An 18,280-nucleotide genomic window follows, 5' to 3' on the forward strand; every position below is an offset into this window, starting at 1 on the left:
TCAAAGTCCAGAACTTTTTGAGCACCAACATGTTGCCATGGGTAGGAAATTCCACACCATAAAATTGTATTTCATGTGTAACACTATTAAAAACGGAGCATAAAATTACCTTTAGTCTAGTGTATATGTTTATATGAAACATAAATGAATTTCATGTTTCAGTTTGGGTGCTAGTCCCAAGATGTCCTATTATATATATGCAAATATTCCAAAACCTGAAAAAACATCCCAAACATTTCTGATCCCAAGCATTTTGCATAAAGTGTATTCAGCCTGTAATAACCCATGAAGTGGTTTTTTAAAACATTGTTTATTCTCCAACGCTATTTTCTCCTTGTAATTTTTAAATTTTTAAATGATAGGATCATTTTTTATAAAGGGAGTTACAAAATGATGACTTTCAGTTCTACCATTTCTTCAACAGTGATTATAAAATAAAAATGTGGGACTCGGTATCATTTTTATAATTTTTGCCAGCCTTTTCTATTTTATGTCATTTCACTTAGTCTCCGCATCTTCTCTCTGAATTACTTCCCCTTGCCCCACCAATCACACTGCCTTATAGTTGCTTTTGTGTAAAAAAGATTTATTGATTTATTTGAAGGTCAGAGTTACATGAAGAAAGAAGGAGAGAGAGAAAGGAGAGAAAGAGAGAGAGAGATCTTCCATCTGCTGGTTCACTCCCCAAATGGCCACAATGGCCAGGGCTGGGCCAGGCTGAAACCAGGAGCCGGGAGCTTCTTTCAGGTCTCCCGCATGAGTACAGGTGCCCAAGCCCTTGGGCCATATTCTGCTGATTTTCCCAGGCTGTTAGCAGGGAGCTGAATCAGAAGAAGAGCAGCCAGGACACAAACTGGTGCCCTTATGAGATGCCGGCGTCACAGGTAGCGGCTTTACCCACTACACGGTAACACTGGCCCCTACAATTGCTTTCATAACCACTTTGGATTCATTATTTCTCTAATTTTGTATAGGTGTTTTAAATTTTATCTTTCCACTTTCAGTCTCCTAGTTAGTACAATCTATTTATGTCAGGAGCATTTTTTTAATTTCCTCATTCTAATCCCCTAAGTAAACATCAATGTATAATTTCAAATCAAATCTGCTTGCGTGTGACACCTCAGAAATTTAATCCAACACTTGGCATCGGTACAGCCCATCTTTCTCGTGGAGCTTTCCTGAATTCCAGATGTATTAGCTTCACAGATTCTTTAATGCACAAGGTCTATTGTAGAGGCAAATTAAATGAGCATGCATGACTCAACTTGCACAAAGCCTTACTGGTAAACTTCTTTCTTTCTCATCCTTCAATGAACAAATTTGTTCCCCTTAAACTTTATTTTTGTCATAAGAGCTTTTATTATGGGTAATGTTACAATAGACACAGCAATACAATGGACTCTTCTTACCCTTGACCTAGCTCCAACCACCATGACCTTGCTGCACTTCCATCTGTGCTCCCCATATTTTTCAACCAAAGACTAAGATTTCGGGTTATTATAAAGTTTATAATTGTTTATGGGTTATTATTAAGTTTATAATTGTTTATGATAAAACATTTGAAAATTGAGACAAAGCAGAGATTTAAAATCTGGTTATACTTTTTTGCAGCATATTTAACACTGTCAAATACACCATGGTTCAGTTCGTTGAATCTCTCCGGAACCATGTTAAGTCCTGTGTGGAGCTGAAAGGAAATTGAAGGCTCGCTATTGCCGGGGAAGGAAATGAACGATTAGGACCTTCCCTGCAGGCAGGAAGTGGTCAAAGTCAGATTTAAACCTGGGCTCTCACTGCAGAATCTGAACTTCCCTGCTTCCCAGAACGGCCTCCCTTGTGAAGGAGCCTGCTTGTACCACCTTCACTCAACGCCAGCCTCCACACTGCACCCACAGCAGGTGAGCGCATCTCAGCTCCTGCCTCCTCAACTCTTGGGGGCAGCCAGCCCATCCCTGTCACCTCCTGTTCCCTCAGGCGAGGGTCACGGGGGCGGAGTGGGCAGAGCTTCATGAACGTATTTACTGGTGCCTAGGACATCATTGCCAACCTACAGGACCATCAGAGGGAGATTCTCTAGATAAGAAAGGTATTTACTTGGGACCAGCTGAGCATGGCAATGGGAATGTGCACGTCACAGCAAATTACAAGTGTATTCAGAGGGTCTGAAGCCAGGGGAAGCTTTTAAAGGCAAAAATGAGAAGGATTGCATAAATTATTTTTAATCAATAATCCCTGTCCACAAGGAATGACAACAAAGGCGGCGCCAGTGGGAGGATGAGCAAACACCTGTGGGTGGACAGCTTGCAGAAGCACTTCCTGTGTACACAGCTGTGGCTCCGGCAGGGCTTTGTGTAACGTCACTCTCAGGCAATCGTGTGTGCGAACACCTCCATGAATGTCCAGCTTGATTTAGTTACTTTTGTTAGCCTTGACAAGGGATTGCTTTTCAATTCCTACAACTTTTACATTGCTCAGTCATATTTAAAACTTTTTCATACCGTTTTCTACATCCAGTGACATCCTAGAAAAGTGTCCTTTGTCACTTAGGGTCTTTTTACCTTAGATGCAAAATTAATCTTTTTTTTTTAAGATTTTATTTGTTTGAGAGGTAGAGTTACAGACAGAGGGAGAGACATTTGAGAGAATTTTCTTCCATCTGCTGGTTCACTCACCAAATGGCCACATCTGAAGCCAAGAGACAGGAGCTTCTTCCAGGTCTCCCATGTGTGTGCAGGGGCCCAAGCACTTGGGCCATCTTCCACTGCTTTCCCAGGTCATAGCAGAGAGCTGGATCAGAAGTGGAGCAGCCGGGACTAGAACTGGCACCCAAATGGAAAGCTGGCACTGCAGGCAGACGTTTAGCCCACTATGCCACAGTGCCAGCCCCAAAATTAATCTTAAAGAACAGTGGCTTGCAAGACACTGTGGCAAAAAATGACTAAATGAAAGATCTCTGTGAGTGAGATCCCAGTGGAAAGAAGGGGCCATCAAAGAAGGAGGTACCTTTCTCTGAAGGGAGGAGAGAACTTCCACTTTGACTATGGCTTTGTCTAAATAAGGTCAGAGTTGGTGAACTCAAGAGGCTTCCATGACCTTGGCGACTCATGACAAGAGCCTCGGGTGATTACTGATGTCATAAATAAGAGTGTCAATTGTTAAATCCACAACAGGAGTGACTGTGCATTTACTCCCCATGTAGGATCTCTGTCCTTAATGTGTTGTACTATGAGAATTAACAGTAAAACTAGTCTTCAAACAGTACTCTATACTTTGTGTGTCTGTGTGAGAGCAAACTGTTGAAATCTTTACTTACTTTATACTAAGTTGATCTTCTGTGTATAAAGATAATTAAAAATGAATCTTAATGAAGAATGGGATGGAAGAGGGGTGTAGGAGGTGAGATGATTTGCAGGTGGGAAGGTAGTTATGGGGGGGAAGACCACCATAGTCCAAAAGTTGTACTTTCAAAATTTGTATCTATTAAATGAAAGTTTTCTATGAAAAAAAAAAAGAACAGTGGCTTGGATGCTCATTCTGCATTGAGTAGATGACAAACTTCCTTCTGTCTGCTTTTCAGTGTCTGAATGGAGTCTCACAAGCCTAATTTTTTTCCCAATCAGTCCAGGTCCAACTCTCATTTCTGGTCCTCTCCCTTGCCTCTCACCTCAGCCGGTTGGCATATATTCATCTCTCTGCACAGTTCAAAAAATGGAACACACTCTGTTGCTTTTGATCCTTTTTCTAAATATTTATTTATTTATTTGAAAGACAGAGTTACAAAGAGAGGTAGAGACAGAGAGAGAGGTTTTCCATTCGCTGGTTCACTCTCCAAATGACTGCAATGGCAAGAGCTGTGCCAATCCGAAGCCAGGAGCCAGGAACTTCTTCCAGTCTCCCACGTGGGTGCAGGGGCCCAAGGACTTGGGCCATCCCCTGCTGCTTTCCCAGGCCATAGCAGAGAGCTGGATCAGAAGAGGAGCAGCCGGGACTTCAGGCCAGGGCTTTAACCTGCTGCACCACAGCGCTGGCCCTGCTTTTGATACTCTTCAGCCATGACAAAAGCAAGCCATTATGAGTCATAGACTGTAGATGAAAGTCTGAGAGTAGGTGAGAATTTTCTTTCTTGTGGTACTGCCCAAGGTCAGCACTTGACGCTAGATGCCTCTGCCCATCACACACCACTGAGGGCCGCTGGCTCCTCCACGTTCTGCTCTTACCCTCAGGACTTACTTCTCCACATTTTTCCTCCAGACTCTTCCAGGGTCTCATTTCTCCTCAAATTATCCTGGACTCCATCTCAAACTGCACTCCCTAACCTAACCCAAGCCTCAGCCTCCAATTCCCTGGCATGGCGAGTGATTGATTTCCCTCTCACTCTCTCCAACCCATACGGGCCGAGCCCTGGAGTCTCACCCTCAACCTCAAGGCAGCTTATAGAGACAGCGTCCTAAGCAGTTGGTTCAGCGCTTAGGAGAGGTTCTATCTATGAACTACCCTCAGCCCTCAGCTCCAACCCCGAGGGCAGCCTTGGCTGCAGGTGCCAGGGAGCCCCTCTGTCCCTTCCCCAGACCCCCTGCTGCTGTCCCATAACGATGCTGCCTCTGGAGAAATGGCCATACTTCACATCACCAATACCTCTAGTTAGAAATATTTCCATTAAAACCTGGGCATTTGGGAGGCTGGGTGTTCTCTGAAGCCTAGCGCACTCTGCAAGATGAGATGCTACCATGGTGCTAATGGAAGGTGCCCTGGTGGAGTGAGACATTCGCTCTGTGACTTTCTAACTTGAAGTGTCCTGGGACTTACTTCCCTTCCACATCCTCAACTGTACCCAAAGGAGAGAAAAAAATGTCCCTGATGACTGGATCTTTGCAATGGTATAGAATACTTTCTACTGGTCTTCTAAAGGTAGTGAAAAAGTGGAATTAAAACATAAGTTTAGGGGCCAGCACTGTGGCATAGTGAGTAAAGCTGCCGCCTGCAGTGCCGGCATCCCATTTGGGCGCCAGTTCGAGTCTCAGCTGCTCCACTTCTGATCCAGCTCTCTGTATGGCCTGGGAAAGCAGTAGAAGATGTCCCCAAGGCCTTGGGGCCCCTGCACCCGTGTGGGAAACCCAGAAGAAGCTCCTGGCTCCTGGCTTTGGATTGGCCCAGCTCCAGCTGTTGCAGCCAATTGGGGAGTGAACCAACAGGTGGAAGACCTCTCTCTCTCTCTCTCTCTCTGCCTCTCCTTCTCTCTGCGTAACTCTTTCAAATAAATAAATAAATATTTTGAAAAAAAGATAAGTTTATTTTGGTGTTAAAAAAAATTGAAATCCAGGCCGGCGCCTCAGCTCACTAGGCTAATCCTCTGCCTTGCGGCACCGGCACCCCGGGTTCTAGTCCCGGTCGGGGCACTGGATTCTGTCCCAGTTACCCCTCTTCCAGGCCAGCTCTCTGTTATGGCCAGGGAGTGCAGTGGAGGATGGCCCAGGTACTTGGGCCCTGCACCCCATGGGAGACCTGGATAAGTACCTGGCTCCTGCCTTGGGATCAGCGCGGTGCACCAGCCGCAACACGCCGGCTGTAGTGGCCACTTGGGGGGTGAACCAATGGAAAAGGAAGACCTTTCTCTCTATCTCTCTCTCTCTCTGTCCACTCTGCCTGTCAAAAAATAAAAATAAAAAAAAATAAATAAAAAATAAAAAAATAAAGAGAATCATTATTAAAAAAAAATTGAAATCCAGGGGCCAGCGCTGTGGCGCAGTGGGTTAATGCCCTGGCCTGAAGCACTAGCATCACATATGGGCACCAGTTCGAGACCTGGCTGCTCCACTTCCAATCCAGCTCTCTGTTATAGCCTGGGAAAACAGTAGAGGGTGGTCTAAGTGCTTGGGGCCCTGCACCCATGTGGGAGATCCAGAAGAAGCTCCTGGCTCCTGGCTTCAGATCGGCACATTTGTGGCCATTTGGGGAGTTAAGCATCAGATGGAAGACCTCTCTCTCTCTCTCTGCCTCTCTTCTCTCTATGCAACTCTGAATTTCAAATAAATAAATAAATCTAAAAAAAGAGAAAGTCTGCCAAAAATATTTTAAATCCAGGGCAGGGGCCAGTGCTGTGGCATAGTAGGTTGGTCTTCCACCTGTTGGACTGGCATCGCATATCGGCACCAGTTCAAGTCCCTGCTGTTCCACTTCCAATCCAGTTCCCTGCTGATGCACCTGGGAAAGCAGCAAGCAGAAGAAGACCCAAATGCTTGGGCCCCCATGGAAAATTCAGATGAAACTACTGGCTCCTGGCTTCATCCTGGCCCAGCCCTGGATGTTGCAGCCATTTGGGGAGTGAACCAGTAGATAGACAATCTCTCTCTCTCTGTCTCTGTCCTTCTCTCTGTAGCTCTACCTTTCAAATGAATACATAATTTTTTTAAAAAAAATTAAAGCTCACATGTAGTTTTTTTATTTTTATTTTTTTATTTGACAGGTAGAGTTATAGACAATGAGAGAGAGAGAGACAGAGAGAAAGGTCTTCCTTCCATTGGTTCACTCCCCAAATGGCTACTACAGCCAGCGTGCTGCGCCAATCCAAAGCCAGGAGCCAGGTGCTTCCTCCTGGTCTCCCATGCGGGTGCAGGGCCCAAGCACTTGGGCCATCCTCCACCACCCTCCTGGGCCACAACAGAGAGTTGGACTGGAAGAGGAGCAACGGGGACTAGAATCCGGTGGCCATGTGGGATGCCGGCGCCACAGGCAGAGGATTAACTAAGTGAGCTGGAAGAAGCTCCTGGCTCCGGGCTTCAGATTGGCACAGTTCTGGCTGTTGCACCAAATGGGGAGTGAATCATTAGATGGAAGATCTCTCTCTCTCTCTCTCTCTCTCTCTCTGCCTCTCCTTCTCTCTCTGTGTAACTCTGACTTTCAAATAAATAAGTCTTTCAAAATAAATAAATAAATAATATACATTTTCATGAACCTTTTGAAGACCTCTTGTGTTAGAATTGAGGAGCTATAGCAAGTATAAGAAGTGCAAATGACTGAGTTTAAAAAAAAAAACTGTTTATTCATTTGTAAGTCAGATTTACAGAGAGAGAGGGAGAGATAGAGAGGGAGATCTTCCATCTGCTGTTTCATTTCCCAAGTGGTTGCAATGGCTGTGGCTGAGCCAGGTGGAATCCCACCGGATGCAGGAGCCCAGACATTTGATCTACCTTCCGCTGCTTTCCCCAGGCCATTAGCAGGGGCTGTATCAGAAGTGGAACAGCAGACTCACAAACTGGCACCCGTATGTGATGCCAGCATCGCAAACTGCGACTACCCCCTACTCCACAACACTGGACCCTATGACTGATGTTGCTTATAAGCCATTACATGGTGTTTCATCTGTTTCTTAAGATTAAGGACTAAACTGATTTGAGCTCTGTGACCTTCCTCCTGGGGTAAAACTGTGTGCTGAAGATGCTGGAGCCTGGCTATTTCATTGCTAAGTTAGTGAACACATTGATGCTGGAACGGAAAAACACTGCACTTGGAAGAAAAACTAAGAGCTGTCACTCAAATTAATTACATGTGATCATGTTTAAATAAATGCAGTGTTTATATAAGGATATTTAATGCACTGTACATTTACATTATGTGATATATCATTCATTTGTTCAACAATTAATATTTTAGGGTGAACAAGCTACTCTGGTTTTATTTTTTTACAAACTTAGGGAACAATTTATGATCTGATGAAATGACATCCTAGGCAAATGAAATTTCCAGATTTATGTAACATATGCTGGGAGAAGTTAGAACAAACAGTTTATGGAAAATAGAGACACATGGCGCTGGTGCTATGGCATAGTGGGTAAAGCCACCACCTGAGTCGCTGGCATCCCGTGAGGATGCTGGTTCATGTCCCAGCTTCTCCACTTCCCATCCAGCCCCCTGTTAATGTACCTGAGAAAGCAGCAGAAGATAACGCAAAACCTTAGGTCCCTGCATCCACATGGGAGTTCCAGAAGAAGTTCCTGACTCCTGGCTTTGGCCTGGCCCAGTTCCTGCCATTGCAATCATTTGGGGAGTGAATCAGTGAATGGAAGATCTCTGTCTCTCTGTCTCTCTCTTTCTCTCTCTCTCTGTCTTCCTCTTTTTGTGTAACTCTTTCAAATAAGTAACTAAATATTTTTTAAAAAGAAGATATAAATATATTTGAAAGCTATAAAAATATTCAGTCACAGAGTGGGCCAGTGACCCAGCAGTTAACACACCTATGTCCAACACTGAAATATGAGGGTATGGTCCCCAGTCCCAGCTCCTGACTCCAGCTTCCTGCTAATTCAGGACCTTGGAGGCAACAGTGATGACATTCCTGCCATCCACATGGAAGACCTGGATTCAGTTTCTAGCTCCTGGTTACAGCCTGCTCCTGTCTTCACTACTGTGGGAATTTGGAAAGTAAAGCACTGGATGGGAGTGCTCTCTCTCTCAAGCTTAGAAAAAATATGACCTTGCAAATAATGAAATATATTTTAAAAATGATAAGAAACTTTTTTGGAATATATGTTTTGGCAAATATTTCTTTTTTTAATGGAAGTATCTGTAACAGTGTGATGGCATACATGCATTGCCTAGACTTGAGTGAGTTGATCTGAGAGAAGTTATCAACAATTCAGAAAAAATTTTTACCATGTTATTTTATGCTAGTGGAAAATTGAATACAGGAAATGGGGGCCAATATGGTGGTGTAGTGGGTCAAGCTGCCACCTGCAGTGCCGGCATCCCATATGTGTGCCCATTCAAGTCACAGCTGCTCCACTTCCCATCCAGCTGACTGTTAATGTGCGTAGGAAAGCAACGTAGTTTGGCCCAAGTTCTTGGGCCCTGCCACCCACATAGGAGACCAGGTAGAAGCCCCTGGCTCCTAGCTCCTAGCCCGGGCTGTTGCAGCCATTTGGGGAGTGAACCAATGTATGGTAGGTCTCTCTCTCTCTCTCTCTCTCTCTCTCTTTCTCCTTCTCTCTTTGTAACTCTGCCTTTCAAAAAAATAAAATAAACCTTTAAAATAAAAAACAGGAAATTATCTACCATAAATCTCTTACATTTATTATCTGAAGTACTTCCTTACTTAGAAAAATTATGACATAAAATTTTTAATGGGAAGCTACTTATAATTCCATATTGAGTCATAAAAAGCAGTCTATTAAATAGTATCTGAAATATATATGTACATAAATTATATATAATATGAGAGGGAGGTAGAATAAAAACTACTGAAATGTTGATGGAGACTTACCAGGCAGGGAACTGATGAGTGAGGTTTGCTTCCTTTAATGGCTTTCTGTAACTTCCAAGATTCTGTAAAGTTTGAAACACTTTCAAAAATAGGAACACTAGGGCAGACATTTAGCTTAGTGGTTAAAAATGCCTGTGTCTCAGGGCTGGTGCTGTGGCATAGTGGGTAAAGCTACCACTTGTAGTGCCAACATCCCATATGGGCGCCTGTTCAAGTCCCGGCTGTACCATTTTGATCCAGCTCTCTGCTATGGCCTGGGAAAGCAGTAGAAGATGGGCCTCTGTACTTGCATTGGAGACCTGGAAGAAGCTCCTGGATCAGCCCAGCTCTGGCCATTGTGGTCATTTGGGGAGTAAACCAGAGGGTGGAAGAATTCTCTCTCTCTCTCTTTCTCTCTCTCTGCCTCTGCCTTTCAAATAAATAATAAATAAAGCTTTTTTAAAGATTTATTTTATTTATTTGCAAGACAGAATTACAGAGAGAGGTGGAGACAGAGAGAGAGGTCTTCAATTCTCTGGTCCACTCCCCAGATGGCCGCAATGGCCAGAGCTGCACCGATCCGAAGCCAGGAGCCAGGAGCTTCTTCCAGGTCTCCTACGTGGGTGCAGGGGCCCAAGAGCTTGAGCCATCTTTACTGCTATCCCAGGCCATAGCAGAGAGCTGGATCGGAAGTGGAGCTGCTGGGACTAGAACCGGTGCCAATATGGGATGCCGGCGCTTCAGGCCAGGGCTTTAACCTGTTGTGCCACAAAGCCTTCCCCAATAATAAAGAAATCTTTAAAAAAGAATATAAAAGCCACCCATGTCTCACATCAGAGTACCTGAGTTCTGTTCCCAGCTGTGGCTCATATTTCCAACGTCCTGTTAATGTACACTCTGTCACCCATGTGGAGGATCTGGATGGAGTTCCTGGCTCCTGGTCTAGCCTGGCCCAGTCCCAGCTGTTGCGGGTACCTGGAAATGACCCAGTGGATGAGATATCGAGATCTCCCTCCCTCTCTCTCTCTCAAAAAAAAAAAAAAAAAAAAAAAAAAAAAAAAAAAAAAGCTCAGGAAAACTATTGAAAATCTCTGTCATATGTTAGTTGAAATATGGTGTGCAGCTCTCAAGTTCCATTGCTGTTTTCTGCTTGGGGCTGACAGATGGAGCCGCTGAATCAGAGGAAGCAAAGCGATGTAGACAGTGTCTCAGGATGCTCTCCTCTCTCTTTAAAAATGTTTGTGTATTTATTTTCTTCTTATTTGAAAGGCAGAGAGACAGAGATACCTTCCTTCCACTGGTTCACTGGCCAAATGACAGCCACAGACAGGGCTGGGCTGGCTGAAATCAGGAGCCCAGAATTCAATCTGGGTCTCCCACGTGGGTGGCAGGGACACAAGAATTCAAGCCATCACCTGCTTCCTTTCAGGGCGTACATTAACAGGAAGCTGGATTGGAAGTGGAGGCACCGGAACTCAAGGCACTCTGATATGGGGTGTGGGTGTCTCATGTGGTGACTTAACCACTGCACTAAATGCCTACCCCAGAATTTTCTCTTAATATGATCACAATTTTGATGAGCCCAAAATACAATTTTCACCTCCAGTATCTGATAAATGAGAAGACTAATGTCACAATATCAACGATATTACTAATAGAGTTAGAGAATTATTATTATATTCCTATCATCACTAATGTACATTTTTAGTAAAAGAGACTTGGATGTGCTGATCAAGAAATAAACCCATGTCAACAGCATTTTTTGGGAAACTAGATTATACATTTCAAACAACATAAGGTCAAGCTACAGGCCCTCTGTCTCCATAGGAAGCTGTCAGTGATGTTGCTCTTAATAAGAGAACTTTTTGCAGCAAAAGTGATGGCAGTCATGTTAAAGATTTTCTTAAGACTTACATAAAATTTTCATTTATTCTTCAAATGTTTGCAATCCTGTTAGTTTGATATTCTGGCTTAGAGCTGCATGCTATTATATTTTGTAAGTTAACTTTTGAAACTCTCTTTTCTGCAGCATAAATATCTCCCTGATATTTACTGAGAAGCCCACCAACAAAGATAAACCTGGAGAAAGAACACTCTAGAGAGGCAAGAATCTAGGAGCAGCCCACTGGAATTTCATGACGGCATCCCAGAAGAACTAGTTTGGAATAAATGTTTTCTATGTGTGTTTTGTGTGAGAGTCACTTCTTCTGTAAACAGACACTGGAGTGATGTAGGTACTGTGTCTGAGGTGGTATAACAAGGCTTTCAACAAACGGCAGTGGAGTAGCCAGGATGGACGAAGAGAGCAAGGGCAAACTGAAGTATTGCTTAATTAGGGGGAAAAATACACAACACAGGACTTAAAGCTAGTCTGCAATATTTGCAAACATTTCAAAATGAAATTCCCATAGCCTAGGATACGGCTTGAATGAGCCTTGAAAGTGCAAATCCACATTGTACTGTACTTTAGGAATGGACACTTGCAGGGTAGGGAGTGTGTGATTGCCAGTTTGCCAGAAGCCAGAATCGAAAGTCATGCTCTGAGCTGGAACCTGGCACTAGTACCAGCTGGGAGGTGTTCTGCTATAAGTAGCAGAAGACCCAGCCAAGAAGGGATTAGCAATGCTGTTTGTCTCAAGTAACAAGAAAGTCTGGAGGCAGACAGCAAATGGGTGTCACGGGAGCCAGCATCTGACTCCCCGGGCCCTGCCCCCAGAACTGCTGCCTCTTGTTGCTGCAACTCTACATATTACATCCCCGCTGAGGACAGAGAAGGTGGGAAAATGGGTGGCCCCAATTGTTCATTTTCCAAGAAAGCAAAAAAGCCTTCTGAGGAGCCCCTAACTCATTTATGCCTAGGTCTTATTGTTCAAACCCGTATCAGGCTACTTCCAACTGCAAGGAGGACCAGGAAGGGATTTTTGTAGCCTCTGTAGTGGAAGGATCAGGAGAAAAGGGTTGGCAACAACTTTGTGTTGGCCGACAGCCTCTGCTTTAGACCATCTGTGAGACTATTTGAAAGCAAAAGTTGGCTAAACAAAAGGGTTCAGCATAATTATCAGAACCAAATTAGACTTCTCATTCCTTTTGCTTACTAATGTCTTAGCCATGTAAGTAATACATGAATACCTGGAGTATCACCAAGCAAATCCTGACATGATAGCAGCTCACCACAAAATACTCACATGGGTGTCTCCAGCAGACAAGGGCTTTGAACCGATGTCATCAAATTATTACAGAACAAGACGTTGGCACAGGCAAAGAGTTCTTGGAAAAGACCCCAGAGGCATAAGCAATCAAGGCCAAAATTAACTAATGGGATTACATCAAATTGAGAAGTTTCTGTACTGAAAAAAAAAAAAAAAACAGGCAGGAAAGTGAAGAGACAGCAGAGAAGTGAAGAGACAGGATGGGAAAAATTATTTGCAAACTATGCAACTGATAAAGGGTTAATAACCAGAATATATAAAGAGATTAAGAAACTCAACAACAACAAAACAAACAACTCAGTTAAGAAGTGGGCAAAAGACTTAAACAGACATTTTTCAAAAGAGGAAATCCAGGCTGGCGCCATGGCTCAATAGGCTAATCTTCTGCCTGCGGCGCAGGCACACCGGGTTCTAGTCCCAGTCGGGACGCCGGGTTCTAGTCCTGGTTGCCCCTCTTCCAGTCCAGCTCTCTGCTGTGGCCCAGAAGTGCAGTGGAGGATGGCCCAAGTGCTTGGGCTCTGCACCCGTATCGGAGACCAGAAAAGCACCTGGCTCCTGGCTTCAGATCAGCGCGGTGCACCGGCCACAGCGGCCATTGGGGGGTGAACCAATGGAAAAGGAAGATCTTTCTCTCTGTCTCTCTCTATCTCACTGTTCACTCTGTCAAAAAAAAAAAAAAAAGAGGAAATCCAAATGGCCAACAGACACATGAAAAAATATTCAGGATCACTAGCTGTCAGGGAAATGCAAATCAAATCAAAACCACAATGAGGTTTCTCCTTACCCTGATTAGAATGGCTCTTTAAGATTTTATTTATTTACTTAAAAGTCAGAGTTAAAAAGAGGCAGATGCAGAGAGAGAGAGAAGTCTTCCATCCACTGGTTCACTCCCCAAATGGCCACAACAGCTGGAGCTGGGCCAATCCAAAGCCAGGAGCTTCTTCCAGGTCTCCTACATGAGTGCAGGGGCCCAAGCACCTAGGCTGTGCTCCACTACCTTCCCAGGCCATAGAAGAGAGCTAGATTGGAAGTGGAGTAGCCAGGACTCAAACTGGCGCTGATATGGGATGCCGGCGCTACAGGCAGCAGCTTTATCCGCTATGCCACAGCACCGGCCCTAGAATGGCTTTCTTACAGAATGCTGGTGAGGATGTGGCAGAAAGGTACCCTAATCCACTATTGATGGGAATGTAAACTGGAAAAGCCACTATGGAAGACAGTATGGGGATACCTCAGAAATCTGAATATAGACCTACCAAAAGACCCAACCATCCCACTCCTGGGAATTTACCTAAGGGAAATGAAATCAGCATATGAAAGTTGTCTGTACTCCCATGTTTATTGCAGTTCAATTCATAATAGCTAAGACATGGAATCAACTCAAATGTGCATCAACTGAAGATTGGATAAAGAAATTATGGGGGGGCCGGTGCTGTGGCGCAGAGGGTTAAAGCCCTGGCCTGAAGTGCCGGCATCCCATATGGCTGCTGGTTCAAGTCCCAGCTGCTCCTCTTCTGATTCAGCTTTCTGCTATGGCCTAGGATAGCAATAGAAGATGACCCAAGTCCTTGGGCCCCTGCACTTGCATGGGAGAACCAGAAGAAGCTATTGGCTCTTGGCTTCAGATCAGCACAGCTCTGGCCATTGCAGCCATCTGGGGAGTGAACCAGCAGATAGAAGACCTCTCTCTGCCTCTGCCTCTCTCTGTAACTCTGTCTTTCAAATAAATAAAATAAATCTAAAAAGAAGAAATTATGGGATATATATATACCATGGAATACTACATAGCAGTAAAAAAAATGAATTCTAGTCATTTGCAATAAAATGGATGAATCTGGAAAACATCATACTTAGTGAAATAAGCCAGTCCCAATGGGACAAATACCATATATTCTCCCTGACTTGTGATAACTAATAGCGCCCAAAAGGCAATCTGTAGAAGTGAAATTTACACTTTGAGAAGCAATGACTTGAACAGCCCTTGTCTTGATTTTTTTCATACTATTTACTGAACTCTTTACTTAACACAGAGTTAATCATATGTGTATAAGTTTAATTGAAAACAGATCTTAGTAAAAAAAAAATTAAGAGTGGGAATAAGAGAAGGAGAAGAAAGAGGGGTGGGAGTATGGATGTGAGGGCAGGCACAGTGGGAAGAATCACCATGTTCCTAAAGTTTTAATTATGAAGCTTATGAAGTTTGTAACTATAAAGCTATATAGTTCTGCATACATTCCTAGGACTTACTTCTAAGGGTACAGTTTAAAAACTTGTCATGGGACCTGAAATCCCCTTAAGCTGGTGGTAAAAATATCATTTTAAATGTTAAAGTGATCATATGGATAGAATTAAGTATTAAAGTGATCATATAGATAGGATTAAGTGTTAGAGTGGTCATATAAATAGGATTAAGTGTCTGATGATAATAATAGATAGAATTATAAAGGAGTGAAGGCTCCAACATGGGAAGCATCCATACAGCAGACTCATAGAATGACAATCACTTTAAGTGGCACTCTGACTTCAGAATCAGCCCTTGAGGCATTCTGGTCTGGCTAAAAAGCCCACAAGAGCATTTCAGGCATGCAAAGCCAAGACACTGGCAAAAAGTGTTCTACATGAAGGACCTCTGTGGGTGAGACCCTAGTGGAAAAAAGTGGTCATCAAAGAAAGAGGTACCTTTCTCTGGAGGGAGGAGAGAACTTCCACTTTGCTTATGGCCTTGTCTAAATACTGATGGAGTTTATGGATTCAAAAGACCTCCATAGCCTAGGAAGTTCATGTCAAGAGCCTCAGGTTATCACTGACATCATACATAAGAGTGTTAATTGTTAAATTAACAGCAGGAGTCACTGTGCACTAACTTCCTATGCAGGACCTCTGTCCTCAAAGAGTTGTATTATGAGAGTTAACAGTAAAACTTGCTATCAAAGACTTATTTCATTTGGGTGTATTAAGTTGAGGATATTCATATGTCTTATAAGTTTTAGTTATGCCTAAGTGTCCAAATCCATTGCTTGTTTTCTTAGGGGCTTCCTTAATTAATGATAAAACTCATTCTCAAGGACCTACTTTCTTTTACTATATTAAGTGGAGGATAGTCTCATGTCTCATAAATTATAGTTATGTCTAAGCGCTCACAGAAGATGTATCATTCTTGGGTGCTTTTTTAAAGTTAAGTTTCTAAAAAAAAAGTGAAATTAAGCTCCAGAGGCAATGACTTTGAACAGCCCTTGTCTTGACTGTTGAGAAGGAGTTGTTGTTTTTGTGTGTGCAAATTGTTGAACTCTTTACTTAGTATAGAGTTGATCTTCTGTGTATAAAGTTAATTTAAAATGGATCTTAGTGGAGAATGGGACTGGGAATGGGAGAAGGAGGAGGAGGAGTGTGAGTGTGGGTGGGAGGGAGGGTATGGTGGGAAGAATCACTCACTATATTCCTAAAGTTGTACTTATGAAATGCATTAAGTTTGTATTCCTTTAATAAAATATTTCTTTGAGCAAAAATAAATTTAATTTAATTTAAAAAATTAATGTACTAATAATACCATTATAATACTGGACAAAATTAATGGAAATAATTCACTCTTTAATATTAAAACTAACAAGAACCTATAACATATGGATACAGCTACCTCTTCCATAGACATTGCCAAGTGTGAAACTTTTAAAGGGGTTGCTGATAAAAATAGACTATTTTTAAAGATACTGCAAAGAAATGTTGCCTAAATCCAACCCAGAATAATCTTTTATTAAGATTTATTTATTTATTTGAAAGGCATAATTACAGAGAGGCAGAGGTGGAGAGAAAGAGAGAGAGGTCTTCTATCTGCTGGTTCACTTCCCAATTGGCCACAACAGCCAGGGCTGGGCAGATCCAAAGCCAGGAGTCAGGAGCTTCTTCCAGGTCTCCCACACTGCTGCAGGGACCCAAGGACTTGGGCCATCTTCTACTGCTTTCCCAGGCCGTAGCAGAGAGCTGGATTGGAAGTGGAGCAGCCGGGTCTCATATGGGATGCTGGCACTGCAAGTGGTAACTATACCCGCTAAACCATAGCACCAGCCCCAGAATAATCTTTAATTCATTCACTCACCCTTTTATATGTCAACACAGTCCCAGACTTTGACTTGACAGTTGTGTGAACTGTGATCTAGTTAATGGAGGCGGAGGGCAGAAGAGTGATGTGCACACATTCTTTCCCAGGGGCAGTCATGTGGCTTGGGCAGGAGTGGGCTGTGTCTACTGAACAACTGCTGCCCAATATTTAGACAGAAATACTGTTAGTGCAACAAACAAACAGAAGGAATATGAGCATGAATTTCAGAATCTGTTTCACCAAAATAAAGTTATTTTCTAATTCAATCTTCCAGAAACATTTTGAAGTACCTTCACATGCTTTAAAATATTTTGCTTAAACTCTATAGTTACCAAGAAAACTTTGTTCCACAAGCCGATTTCCTGAATAAAGCTATAAATAAATATGCACCTAAAGTTTATTTATTTATTTAAGAGACAGAAAGAGACAGAGAAAGTTCCCATCTGCTCTTTTGGTTACCAAATGCTCGGAGTAGCTGGGACTGGTTCAAGGCTGAAGCTGGGAGCCTGGAATTCAGTCCCATTATCCCACTCAACTGGATCATCACCACCACCTTCAAGGATCTGCATTACCCAGAAACGAGAGTCAGAAGATGGAGCCAGGATGTGGGTGTCTTAACCACTAAGCTAATTGCTCACCCCTGCCCCTAAATTTTCATAGGGCCAATAATATAAATTATAGCAATCTTCCTTTACTTTTAAATCAATAAATTATACTGATTTATTCTCAAGGCTATTTTACAATCAATTGGCTCCTCTAAACTCAATCACCTTAGTAAACTGAAAAAATGACATTCTGAGTCTGACAACTAGAGCCCTTGCAAAGTGCAGAGAGACTGGGAATGCCTGGAACCACACTCTAATGCCTTCAGAGCCCCCAAAGCATCTCTGGATTAGCCAGGACTGGGTTTAAATCCCAAATGCTTCATTCACTGGCTTTGTGGTCTTGATGAAGTATAAAACCTTTCCTATCTATAGTTCCCTCATCTGCAAAATGCAGATGATAATAATACTTATTTGTGTTATTCTGCAGAGAATAACGACCCCTCAAAGACATTCATATCCTAATCCCAGAAACTTTTACTAGGTTGGCTTACTTGGAAAAGGAAATTGAGATTGCAGATGGAATCAAGTTTGCCAGTCAGATGATCTTAAGATAGAGAGGTTATCTAGGATAGTCCTGGGGGGTACAATGGAATCATAAGAAGCCTTCAAAGTGAAAGAGGGAGACAAAAGAAAAGGTCTGAGTGATGCGATGTAAAATCCCAATCTGCAATTGCTGGCTTTAAAGATGGGGAGATGGTCACAAGCCAAGGAACGTGGGTGGCCTCCAAGAAGCTGGAAAAGGTAAGGAATGTGTCCTGCCTTGGAGCTTCCAAAAAGGAAAGCAGCTCTTCTGATACCTTGACATGAGCGCTTTGAAATGCATATGAGATTTTCTGACACACAGAATTAAGTGATAATAAATATGTGCTATTTTAAGTCACTAGCTCCTTGGCAATTCATTATAGCAGGGATAGAAGACTAATACATTGGGGTCACTGCTGATGCCCAGCTCCCTGCTGATGGCCTGGGAAAGTAGGGGAAAATGGTCCAAGTGCTTAGGTTCCTGCACCCATATGGGAGATCTGGAAGAAATTCCTGGCTTCTGGCTTTGGATCAGCCCAGCCCTGGCCTTGTGACTATTTGGGGAACAAACCAGTGGATGGAGGACCTCTCTCTATAGATATAACTCTGTCTC

General features: G+C 43.1%; 1 long non-coding RNA gene across 1 annotated transcript; it reads left to right on the top strand.

The window, feature by feature from the left end:
- The first annotated feature begins 1,762 nt into the window (after nt 1-1,762).
- LOC138849374 (uncharacterized) lies at nt 1,763-11,418 on the top strand. The gene is made up of 2 exons (XR_011388151.1): nt 1,763-1,898; nt 11,265-11,418. It is a non-coding gene; the product is annotated as an uncharacterized lncRNA (long non-coding RNA).
- The last annotated feature ends 6,862 nt before the right edge of the window (nt 11,419-18,280 follow it).

This window comes from Oryctolagus cuniculus, chromosome 4 (genome assembly GCF_964237555.1).
Source record: "Oryctolagus cuniculus chromosome 4, mOryCun1.1, whole genome shotgun sequence".
NCBI classification, from domain to species: Eukaryota; Metazoa; Chordata; class Mammalia; order Lagomorpha; family Leporidae; genus Oryctolagus; species Oryctolagus cuniculus.